Raw genomic sequence first — 11462 nt, forward strand, 5'->3', positions numbered from 1 at the left:
CAAAGCAAGTGGCTATGTATTAAGAGGCCAATAGTGGGTACACACCTGGGTGATGGCATAGGCTGTTGAAATTTTAGTTTTATTAGTTAAAGGGGAAATTGTAGGTATGGCCTATCAACCTTAATCTAATTAGAGCAATGATCCATCAACTAAAAATTCATGACTATTGATCCCTTAATTCCTCAAAATGTGCAACTATTGTCATTTTCATCCGCTCCATCAAAACGAGTTATGTTAGAAGAATTACTGTTACAATTGAGTTAAAGTTGAGAGACTATTACTCCAATTGGGTTAAAGTTGAATGACCATTTCTCAAATTGAGTTAAAGTTGAAGGACCATTTCTACAATTTTCCCATTTAGTTTTCCATATTTGCCTCTTGATTCAACCTCACTTGCATAGCATGTGACTCATTTTGACGGAAGTTTTAACTGAGTTGACGGAAAGAACCATAAATGCACATTTTGATGAATTAAGGGATCAATGGTCATGAACTTTTAGTAGAGAGATCATTGCTCCAATTAGGTTCAAATTGAGAGACATTGCTACAATTTTCTATTTGTTAAATTTTGCAAAAAGGAAAAAAATAGAAAAGATGATCTGAAATGCTCTAATCTTGCCTAATCCTCTTTTTCTTAAAATCACTTTACTTACCTAACTGGTTAATTACACTAACACCCCTGAAGTTGTGAAATACTAAACTTCTAAAAAACTAAAATTGATCACCAAAATTTTAAGAAAATGCTTAATCAAATTTATAAAAGGAGCCTATGTTAAGTCTAAGAAATTCAAAGACGAGGTACACATATCAAAACTTACATAAGAAAAATAAACTTTATAAAAAAATAGAAAAATCACATCAATAATAAAATGTAAAAATCCCTAGCAGCCAACCATTTCTTTCTCGATGAAGCACCGGTCTCCCCACCTTGCCACGGCTTCCGGCGAACCTCCCTTTGTTTCTCGATAAGGCACTAGCAACAAATATAAAAAGACAATCACAATATATAATTGATCAGATCATCCAAAAGATAGCTTGCTCATATCCAATTTGAGGAATTGATCCCCAAGGCCGGAAAAGGGGCTGCAAAACTAAGACAAATGCCATATCATAGGTCAGTAGATCAGCCCAAGAGTTGCAGCAAAGCACCTTGGAGTTTAGCTTGGTATGAGGTTGGTAAAGTCGCGGCGGCTGGGCTTGGAGGAGTTGCTCCTGTAGCTGCCACAGTTCGAAGCCCTTGTATGACTGGTTTGCCACGTCCTCATTCTTGTAGCATAACATCGTCTCTGGAGCAATGTGATGGTGGTGAGGTGATCAGCGGTTGTGGGTTGTTTCTGTTATATTGGTCATCGCTGCCGCCTCTGCCTGTTGAGAAAAAACCAGCCATTGTTGATGCTTCCTTAACCCAGACCCAAATTGTGACTGAGAATCCATATCAAATTCAAACTCCGACTCAATTCTCTAATGGCTATTTACTACTCACCTTAAAGTTTTAATCTTTTTGTAAATGTTTGAAGAGATTGCGGTGAAAAATAAAAATTTGGAGAGAGACACAGATAGCTAGGACTTTGTCATCTCTTCGGCTGAGGTTTTGATTTTATTTATTTTTTAATTTGATATTTTTTCTTTGTATTTCTAGAAACTTTTTTATCAATAAAGATAGAGTATTTTAATTATAAGGGTAAACTAGTAAGTCTATATGCGGATTTTTCACTCAAGGGGTTATATGAAAGGAAACTAAAACTACAAGGAGTGTTAGTGTAATATCTCAAAGTAAGGGAGTTTTGTGAAAACTTGACAAATCTCAAAGGTGTTAGTGTAATTAACTCCTTACCTAACTCTAATAAGACTTTACTTGATTCGTTAAACTCTATTGGTCCTTGAAGTTTCTGCTTTGGTATGACATTAAAACTTAGTTAGGTGCATTACCATAAAAGTTAGGTATTTTCATTAAGTCAGGAATTCAATTTTTCTAGGGTTTCCTCTCCTTAATTAATTAATTTATTTTTTGAATCTGGCACATCAATCCATGTCTTTACATTCCTATCACCCTTTGTTTGGATAAAAAATTCAAATTGAAATTTGAACAAAATAGGAATTTGTAAATTAATAAATGTTTGAATTCATAAGTATAGAAACTTATTTTCAAATTAAAAGAGAAAAAAAAATTAAATTATGGAGTAAACTGTCGATTTGCCCCCTAAACTTTCACCTAGTTTTCGATTTTCCCCCTGAACTTTTCGATTGGAAAATTAAGGACTCAAACTAATTTTTTTAGCCAATTTGCCCCCTACCGTTAGTTTTTCAAACATTCCATCCATATTTCTATTAAGTGAGACCATGTGAGGGTAGTTAAATCATTTCACTCTTAAAAATGATTAAAAAACTGAAAAAAAATTTAAGAAAAAAAAACTTTCCCTCTAATTCCTAATATCCTCAATTTTATTTTTCACTCATTCTTATGCATGAGAAATGATATATGGTGTTATTGTCTTCAAAAGTATCTAAGTTAGTCTTTTTCTTGAAGCATGTACTACCATTTTTATTTTCTTTAACAAATTAATAATTTGACAAATGCTCATGGTGTTATTGTCTCCAAAGCAGTGCATTAATATAAGCATGTTACGTTTTGTACTTCATTTTAGAGACATTAAGACTTTACTAGTAGAAGAGTTAGAAGAGTTATAAAAATAGTTTCCAGCAGTTAACATGTCCGTCATCTAATAAAAACTACAACAAGTCAAAGAAAAAAACTACTCCAATCACCAGCATCAAAACTCCAAAGATCGGCTAACTGCACTAATCCTAACTATTCCTCCAATTTTCTAGCAATAGTATCCAACCAAATCACAAAAAAAAATAAAAAAAGCATATCATACCCACACAGTTCCACAAAGCTTTGCTTGCCTCCTCAAAGTACAATGTTTTCAAATAATAAATTAATTACTATAAAAGAGAAGAAAGTGCACAACTCAACCTAGAATCAAATGATGGATATTTCAACTGCATTCTTGCACATTTAACACCATGAGCATTTGTCAAATTATTAATTTGTTAGAGAAAATAAAAATGGTAGTACATGCTTCAAGAAAAAGACTAACTTAGATACTTTTGAAGACAATAACACCGTATGTCATTTCTCATGCATAGGAATGAGTGAAAAATAAAATTGAGGATAGGAATTAGAGGGAAAAAGTAGAGGGCAAGTTTTATTTTTTTAAATTTATTTTCAGTTTTTTAATTATTTTTAAGAGTGAAATGACTTAACTACTCTCACATGTTGTGCACATGGTCTCACTTAACAGAAATATGGATGGAATGTTTGAAAAACTAACGGTAGGGAGCAAATTGGCTAAAAAAATTAGTTTGAGTCCTTAATTTTCCAATCGAAAAGTTCAGGGGGGAAATCGAAAGCTAGGTGAAAGTTTAGGGGGCAAATCGACAGTTTACTCTAAAATATGAGATCTCCAATTTCCAAATTTATTCTAGTAAATAATTGTCATTTCCAAATTTTTCATGAGTAATAATCTAAAAAAATAAAGATAAACTTAAAAATGAGCAACGGATCATCCAGAGTTTTATCTATGTGGGCATAAAATAACATTCCATCAATATGTAATAAATTACAAAATTTCAATATTTGAAAATTATTTCTTATTACAAACGATATTACTACTCTAAACTATATTAAGAGAAGATTGATAGTTTCAAATCGATACATGATAGGCTTTTTACCACACGCACAAAAGGGTTAAAAACACCTATAATACTTGCAAGAATGACGAGGATATTGTAGTATAAATGGTTCTAGTAAGGTTGTTCTCTACAAGGATTATTAAATAATTCGTATCAAATCAAATTTCAGTTATTATTGTAAAGCAAAGATTTGGGATGATTGATTTTACGACCTAATTTAATAAAAACGAATTTAATTAAAGAGAGTAGACAAATTTGCAATATTAAAAATGAGGAAAAGGAAACAGTTTTGTAAAAATCAAATTAATAAAGCACTAGGGATCTTCCGTCACCTTAACAATCTTATATAGTTCTTCCAATTGCTTATGAATTACACATGCATATTTGAAGGTTAGGTTTTCCTAATATATATCCTACTTGGAACCTCCAATATAGAACGTATATCTAACATGCAACCCGTCCGTGGCGTCCATATCAAATGTGAACATGCAAGACTCATTAAGTTTTGTGAAAACCTTTTGAAAACCCATACAACCCTTAAGACGTGTCGTCCATCCTAAGAAGTTACACATATTAACCACAAGAAGACTTAGTCAATTCCATGGACAGCCCTTTGCCAATATTGCATCAAATTAATTACTTTTCTAAATATCCTAATGGTGGCCAATCATCAAGACAATTAGATAGTTTAAACCGGTGATTAATAATTCAAACTTGCATGCTTAATATCATAAGTAAATTGAAAAGAAATTACATATTCTTGCTAAGGCTCGTGGCATCGCCCTAGCAAAAAGGGAATTAGTTATGCATATTCATAACTAAAATCACCATAAATTGTATTGAAATAATAAAAGATCAAAAACACCTTGAATGTAAAAGTCTGAAAATCTTTACGCTTGACCAATTTCCTCTCTCAATATCGTACGGAGAAGAAGAAATTAAAGTTAGGGCCAACCAAGCTTATTTAACCTACTAAATTAAATCCTCCTAATAAAAGGTCTTCCAATCGATCTAGGAAACCAAATAAATAAAATAAAGGATTAAATTAGGTTGCCATTCCTCATTTCTCCTTCTCATTAATTGAAACCTTATTTCTTTTTCATTTTTGATCAAGGTCCCTTGACTTTTCTTGATGTCAAAATTACATTTTACCCCCTCAGGTTTGGTATCGATTTCAATTCCTTACAACATATTTAAAACATTTCAATTTCCAACATTTACTATCATTTTATTTCAATTTCATACATCCGTTAGAAAATCTGTTAAGTAAACCGTTAAATGATGACGTGGCAAATATGAAATCCACATTTGTACTGATGTGGCTACCAAATTTGTGCCACGTCGCAAATTCTTTTTTTTATACATTTAAAATATTATAACAATTTACCATTAAAATAATATAAAAAAGCCCATCTTCTTCCCCGAGCCCTTCCCTTTCCCTGCAACCCAAACACCCTATCCCCACCTCCCCCCCAAAACCCACCCTTCTCCTACCTCATCACCCCCACCCCACCCAAAACCAACCCACCCTTCTCTTACCTCATCACCCCCACCCACCACGCCCACAAATTTTCCCTTTCACTACTACTTCCACCTACCTTCAAACCACCACCAGAATCCAGCAACGCCAAGAACTGCCACACCTGCTTCGAATCCATCACGAACTTGACTGTCGTACCACCACACTTGGGAGCATTGTCTATGACCCTCATCGCTGCCTAGTACACCACTTTAATCACAAATCTTTTAGAAGAATAGACGACTGTGATAGAAAACTGGGGGCTACATGGTCATATTCATGAGAAACTATGGTGGTGGGGAAGGGGGTGGGGTGGGATGGGACGGGTGGGTGGGGTCTGCAACGCCTGGTGTGAAATCTCGTTCCTGGATTTCACTATGATAATCTACATATTTGTATTATTAAGATTTTATATTATTTTTCAAGAATTTATATTTTGAATTTAGATTTTAATTAAACTAGTTACGAAAAGTGAAGTTTAGGAATTAATTATTTAACCCAACCCGCCCATATTTTTCAATTTCGACCACCGTTGACGATGGGACCGGTGCCAAAATGATTATTGCTATTAACCTAATCGTTATCTCACCCATTTCCAACTGCAAAATTGTGAAAATTGGATTGATTTTGGGTGAAACCGCACCAGTGGGTGCGCAGGATGGAAGCGGCGATTCCGCCATTTGTAAAAGCAACACCATTGACTACCACCATGGCTAGGCTCCCCTTAACCTCAGGAACAAAGCCCAAGTAGTGGTGGAGGCATCGGAGCTAGTATGGGGGTCGAATCGAAGCACACCCTCTTTAGGGTTTCTGACAGGTTTGTGTAAAATTGAGGTGTTTCCCGGCCAAATTGGCCTTGGTCACAGGTATGAAACTTACTCTACTCATTGAAATCCTCATTCTGGTTAAATTTGAGGATTTTTTGAAATAATTTAATTTTTCGACAAGTCGGGGTGCCCGACCACCATCCGCGGCGGCGCGTGCGGTGGCAAGTGGCCAGTGGGCCGACGACATCTTTTTAAGTACTATTATGTGCCCTGACTTCATGTTTGATGTCTGTATGACGTAATTTGATTGTTTGAACTTAGTTTCATTACGCTACCTAACTTGATCAAAATATGAATCGACAATCCGACCGTTGGATCGTCACCAAACCTTAATTCATTATAGAACATAATATTTGAGGATCATAGAAACTTACATATTAGGAAACTAACGTACAGATCTTCCCGAATTGGATTTCTAAGTTTGTAAAATTAAACGTTGACCGCCACTTGAATTTGCGATTGGCGGATATTTAACTGATGGATCGTAATGATGTTTTAGTATTTTATTCTAGAAGCATAATGTGGACTTTGGAAAGTTACAGATTAGGAATCTGATAGGCGGATCTTCCGATTTAGATTTCTAGGGTTGTGGACCTTAATCTCGACCTTGATCGACGGTTGACTTTTTAGTCAACTAGCATGAGTTGTTCTAGCGTGTTGTTGAGATTTTGTGGAGCTTGATGGGCTCATCGTGATGACGTGTCTCCTCGATTGACGTGCATCTCGATTTACGTAATGATGGCATTATATGGTGATATGCTTGTTTATTTTATGTGATTTGACTTGTGTATTGAACTTGTTATGGAATGTGTGGTTGATTTGTATGATTGGCTTGATGTGATGAAATGTGAGGGCTAGTAGTGGACTGTTAACCTATTGTCATGGGGTTTGTTGTTTTGACACTTGTTTTCCTTATTTCAATTTTTGCTTCGTTCAGCCCTTCTAAATTGAGTACTTGGTTCTTGTATTATTTCTTCGAGCCGTTGACATGTTCCTTGGCCCTCCACTCAGTTCCGTTGAGTGATCCGGAACTGGGTATCCGCTGGGGTTCCTTTGAGAGGTCCGGTTCCCTGTTCCATCTGGATTCCGTTGAGTGATGGTCCGGAATCGTATCCTGCCTTGGATTTTATTGAGTGGTTCATTATGCATTGTACTATGCGATTTTATTGAGTGGTTCATTATGCATTGTACTCTGCGATTCTGTTGAGTGATGGTTCAGAATTGTATCCTGGTTTGGATTCCGTTGAGTGATAGTCTAGAATTCCTTCTATTCTGCAATTTTGTTGAGTGATGGTCCGGAATCGTATCAATCTTGTATTTTATTGAGTGGTTCTATATGCATTGTACTTCGCGATTCCGTTGATTGATGCTTCGAAATCGTATCCTGGTTTGGATTCCGTTGAGAGGTTCGGAATCCCTTTGGTGTCTTGGTTCCTTGGATTTGATTTCAGCTTCAGAGATGTAGGCTTCGGCCGAACTGTGTCGCTCTAGCCCTACATTTCAGTGTATTGTACGTGTTATTATTTGGCGTGATTATTGGATGCTGTCGGATGTAATTGTTATGATTATGATAAACCGTTGACCAATATGACTGTAGATTATTATTGTTCTTCCTCGATTGTTCCTTGAGATGCTACATGCACTGAATTGTGTATTATGTTGAGACATGGCGGTTTATGTGATGAATATTCGAGTGTAGTGAAAGGACAAACTACGAATGGCTTGATCCTTGCTTAGGGTACGTAGGCAATCTAATGAGGATGTTACATGCAGCCATAAAGTATACAAAAAATTACTATGCGATTCAATTCTTGAGTTATGCTTCGTACATATCCCGGAGGCGAGATATGTTGGATATATGGTTACTTGGTGACATCACGTGTTAATCTTGGACATAAGTCGGGATTGGGGCGTGACACCAGGATCTACGCCGCCACGAGTGCGTCTGGATGTGGATAAGAAGAAAAGAAGAATTCCAAAATAGAGGTCGAGGTATGCGGCCAGGTGAATCCAAAACGATGTAATCGCCTTTGTCGTTGCGGTTTTGGTGGTGAAGGGAGGGGACGAAGGTTCGGGAGGTGAAGAGGGAGGAGAGGGAAAAGATGAGGGGTTGCAGGGGAGGGGGTGGGGTGGGGGTTTGCAGGGCAGTGGGTGGGGTGGGTGGTGGGTCGGAGAGAGGGGGGGAAGATGGGTTCTGGTTTTTTTTTTCAATAACTTTTCTTTAATTAATTATTTTTAAATGTATAAAAATATAAAAAATTATTTTTTTACCACGTGACACAAATTTGACAGTCACGTGACACAAATGTGGCAACCACGTCAGCTCTTAATGGATCAATGGATGAAAAATGTAATGGAGGTACTATATTGAAATAAAATAATAGGTGAGGTATGAAAGTAAAATTTTTTGAAGATGTTGTATGAGGTTGCAATAGATCTCAAACATGAGGTGGTAAAGTGTAATTTACCTTATTTGAATATTAAATTATTTACAAGTCATTATATGTCAATTCAAAATTGAAAAATTATTAATCATTTTTAAATATAATCTTTTTAGTATTTTTTTTCTTCATATATTTCTATTTATAATTTGTATCCTTTTTTTAATTTATTCCAATATTCGTTTTAGTTCTAACTTGTACCCATAATTTTGAATTTTAATATGTGCCCATATTTTCAATTTAATTTGTACTCATAGTTTTGAATTTTAATATGTACCCTTATTTTAAATTTAATTTGTACCAATATTTTTTATGAACGTACCCATGCTAGTTATATGTGTTTATTTTATATTTTAAAATATATCAATAGTTATTACTTGCACTATATATATAATTATGTGGGTACATTTTTATTTTTATTTTTTGCTAGAATGATGTGAAGAACAAATTACTCTATTATTGATTTTTAAGTAATTGTTATATTTGTAACAATATTATTTGGATTTGTTTGAATTTCATAATTTGTGGGATATTGAATGCATAAATGTATGAGTTAAATCCCTTAAATGATGCTAGAGACCTTGATCAAACTATTTAAACAAATAAGGTTTCATTTTAACAACTAGGTTAATTAGGGACATGAACCAAAATGACCCTAAAATAAAGTAAGAAACATAACCCTAAATTAAATAGCAAAATTTGCCTAAAATATGCAAAGCCACGTTTTGAACCCATATCTGCTCCAAAATAGGCCCAAAATAGCTAGATTTAAAGTTTGGAATATTTTGAACACTTCTCCATGAGGCCACAAACCTATCAGAGGTCATATCGGGCTCCAAAAATTGCAATTAAGCCCAAAAATGTCACTTTCCAACACCGCGCATTGCTTTTTTATTCTATCGTCAGAAAATAACCGTTTGGTAGAAAATTTCCAAATTTTGACACGAATATGCTAAGAGACACACGAACATCCTCCAATTTCAATCACTCCAAAATTCGTTCGTCTGGTCATGTTTTGCTCCAGAGGAAGTTGAATGTCCTATATTGAAAATATAAATCAAAGTATCAAAAATCTACCAAATAATTACCAAAACATACTAAAAATAGGATAAAATATATAATATGAAATTGACTCGTCAATACACACTAAGTTATTGAGTGTTTACAATGTTATATCTATATAAGTTATATTATTTGCGATAAAAGGAAAGTAATTTTATTAATATTGAGTTTTGAGGTGGTCTTCTTTTTAATTTAGTGGGCCAATTATATATGAGTATGGGGGTTGGCTAGACCTGGCATTCATGTCGTGTTTCTCGTGTTCGTGTCGTTTTCGTATCATACCTAATAGCTTAACGGGTTGTGTTGTGTAATACCCGTTAAAGTAAACGAGTGGTATGACCCGACCCGAAATCAACCCGTTAATATTATCATGTAATATGACCCGACCTGGTACCCATTAAGAAAAATATATTTTAAATCAATAAAAAATGAAAAACATAATTTGACCCAAAAAATGTAAAACATAATACTAAATTTCGAAGTTGACCGCTTCATGAAAGTTGTAAAGTTTTTCATTATGAGTGATTACATTTTTCACACTTCTACAATAATTATTATTAATTTTATTAATTTTTCACTCAAATAAAAAACACTGTTCATGAGATTTGGAGGGTTTTAAAAATCTAAAGGACCATGTAACCATCATCTAAGTGTTGAGGATGCAGCTTTCACATCTTTCAAACTTATACATGAATGATTATGAATTTTGTTTATTTTGAACTCCCTCATAAATACTATTCATGAGAGTTTGTTTGGTTTTAAAAATTCAAACGATCATATACCCATCGTCTAAGCATAGAGGATGCGACTACGAGCGTTTGCACATTTTTTTTCATATTTTTCGCACATGTAAATTAATTATTATAATTTTTTAATGTGTTTGGTATTTTTAAATTACTTGATATTTTTATTTTTAATGTGTTTTATGATTTTTAATCTCATTCTTTGCTTATAATATACTATAAAAATAAATAAATAAATAAAACTTAAATTTTAAAATTTATATAGAATAATAATTAATAAACAATATATACATATTCATTATATCTATTGTATTTTATAGTAATTTTTGTTAGTAGTTTAAAAAATTAAAATCATCAAAATAACTTTTTTCTTATCGTGTCGAAACAGGTTACATGTGTGTCATTCTCGTGTATACCTGTTAATGACTCGTTATTAACGGGTTATTATCGGGTGACCCGATAATGACCTGATTAGTTATTGTGTTGACCCGAAACTCGTTATTTTCGTGTCATTAACGTGTCGTGTTAACAGGTCATGTAAGAAATTGCCAGGTCTAGGGTTGGCTATGCTGACAAACACATTTTCCACATTATGTTTCTATATAGTTAAGACTACCCATTATTGAATAGAACACTAATGAATAGTGCCTAATAATTTTTTTTCTTTCAAAAACACCTAATGAATTTTCTTTAATTTAAGCATAAGAGGCGACAGTAGTATCCTAAATGAGTTGAAATTTGGGTACGGTGACAGTATTGTAATTAAGTAGAAATTTAGTGACACCGATAACTATTTCTTCATAAAAAACGACAACTATTTTTTCGTAATCATAAAACCAATAACAATGAAAGTATCATGATTAATTTATGAAAAACAATTACCGATTCTATGAGGAAACAATTGTTTGTTCTACGAAACTTCAACTTAATGAGAAACTCTTTTTATTAAACCTCCCCTAAGTGTGGGCAGTGGCCTACACTATGACCTGCACATCGTTGGGTTTTTTACCATATAATTGAGAAATAATTCATTACATAGGGAAAAATAAAAGGAAAACTAATGAAAATGACTTCAAATCTTTACATTTTAATAAAAAATCATACACTAACTTTATTTAATGATAAGGATAAAAAATAAAAAATAAAAAATAAACATAAAAAAATCCTAGAGCTT

This window comes from Malus domestica, chromosome 05, assembly GCF_042453785.1.
Source record: "Malus domestica chromosome 05, GDT2T_hap1".
Classification (NCBI taxonomy): domain Eukaryota; kingdom Viridiplantae; phylum Streptophyta; class Magnoliopsida; order Rosales; family Rosaceae; genus Malus; species Malus domestica.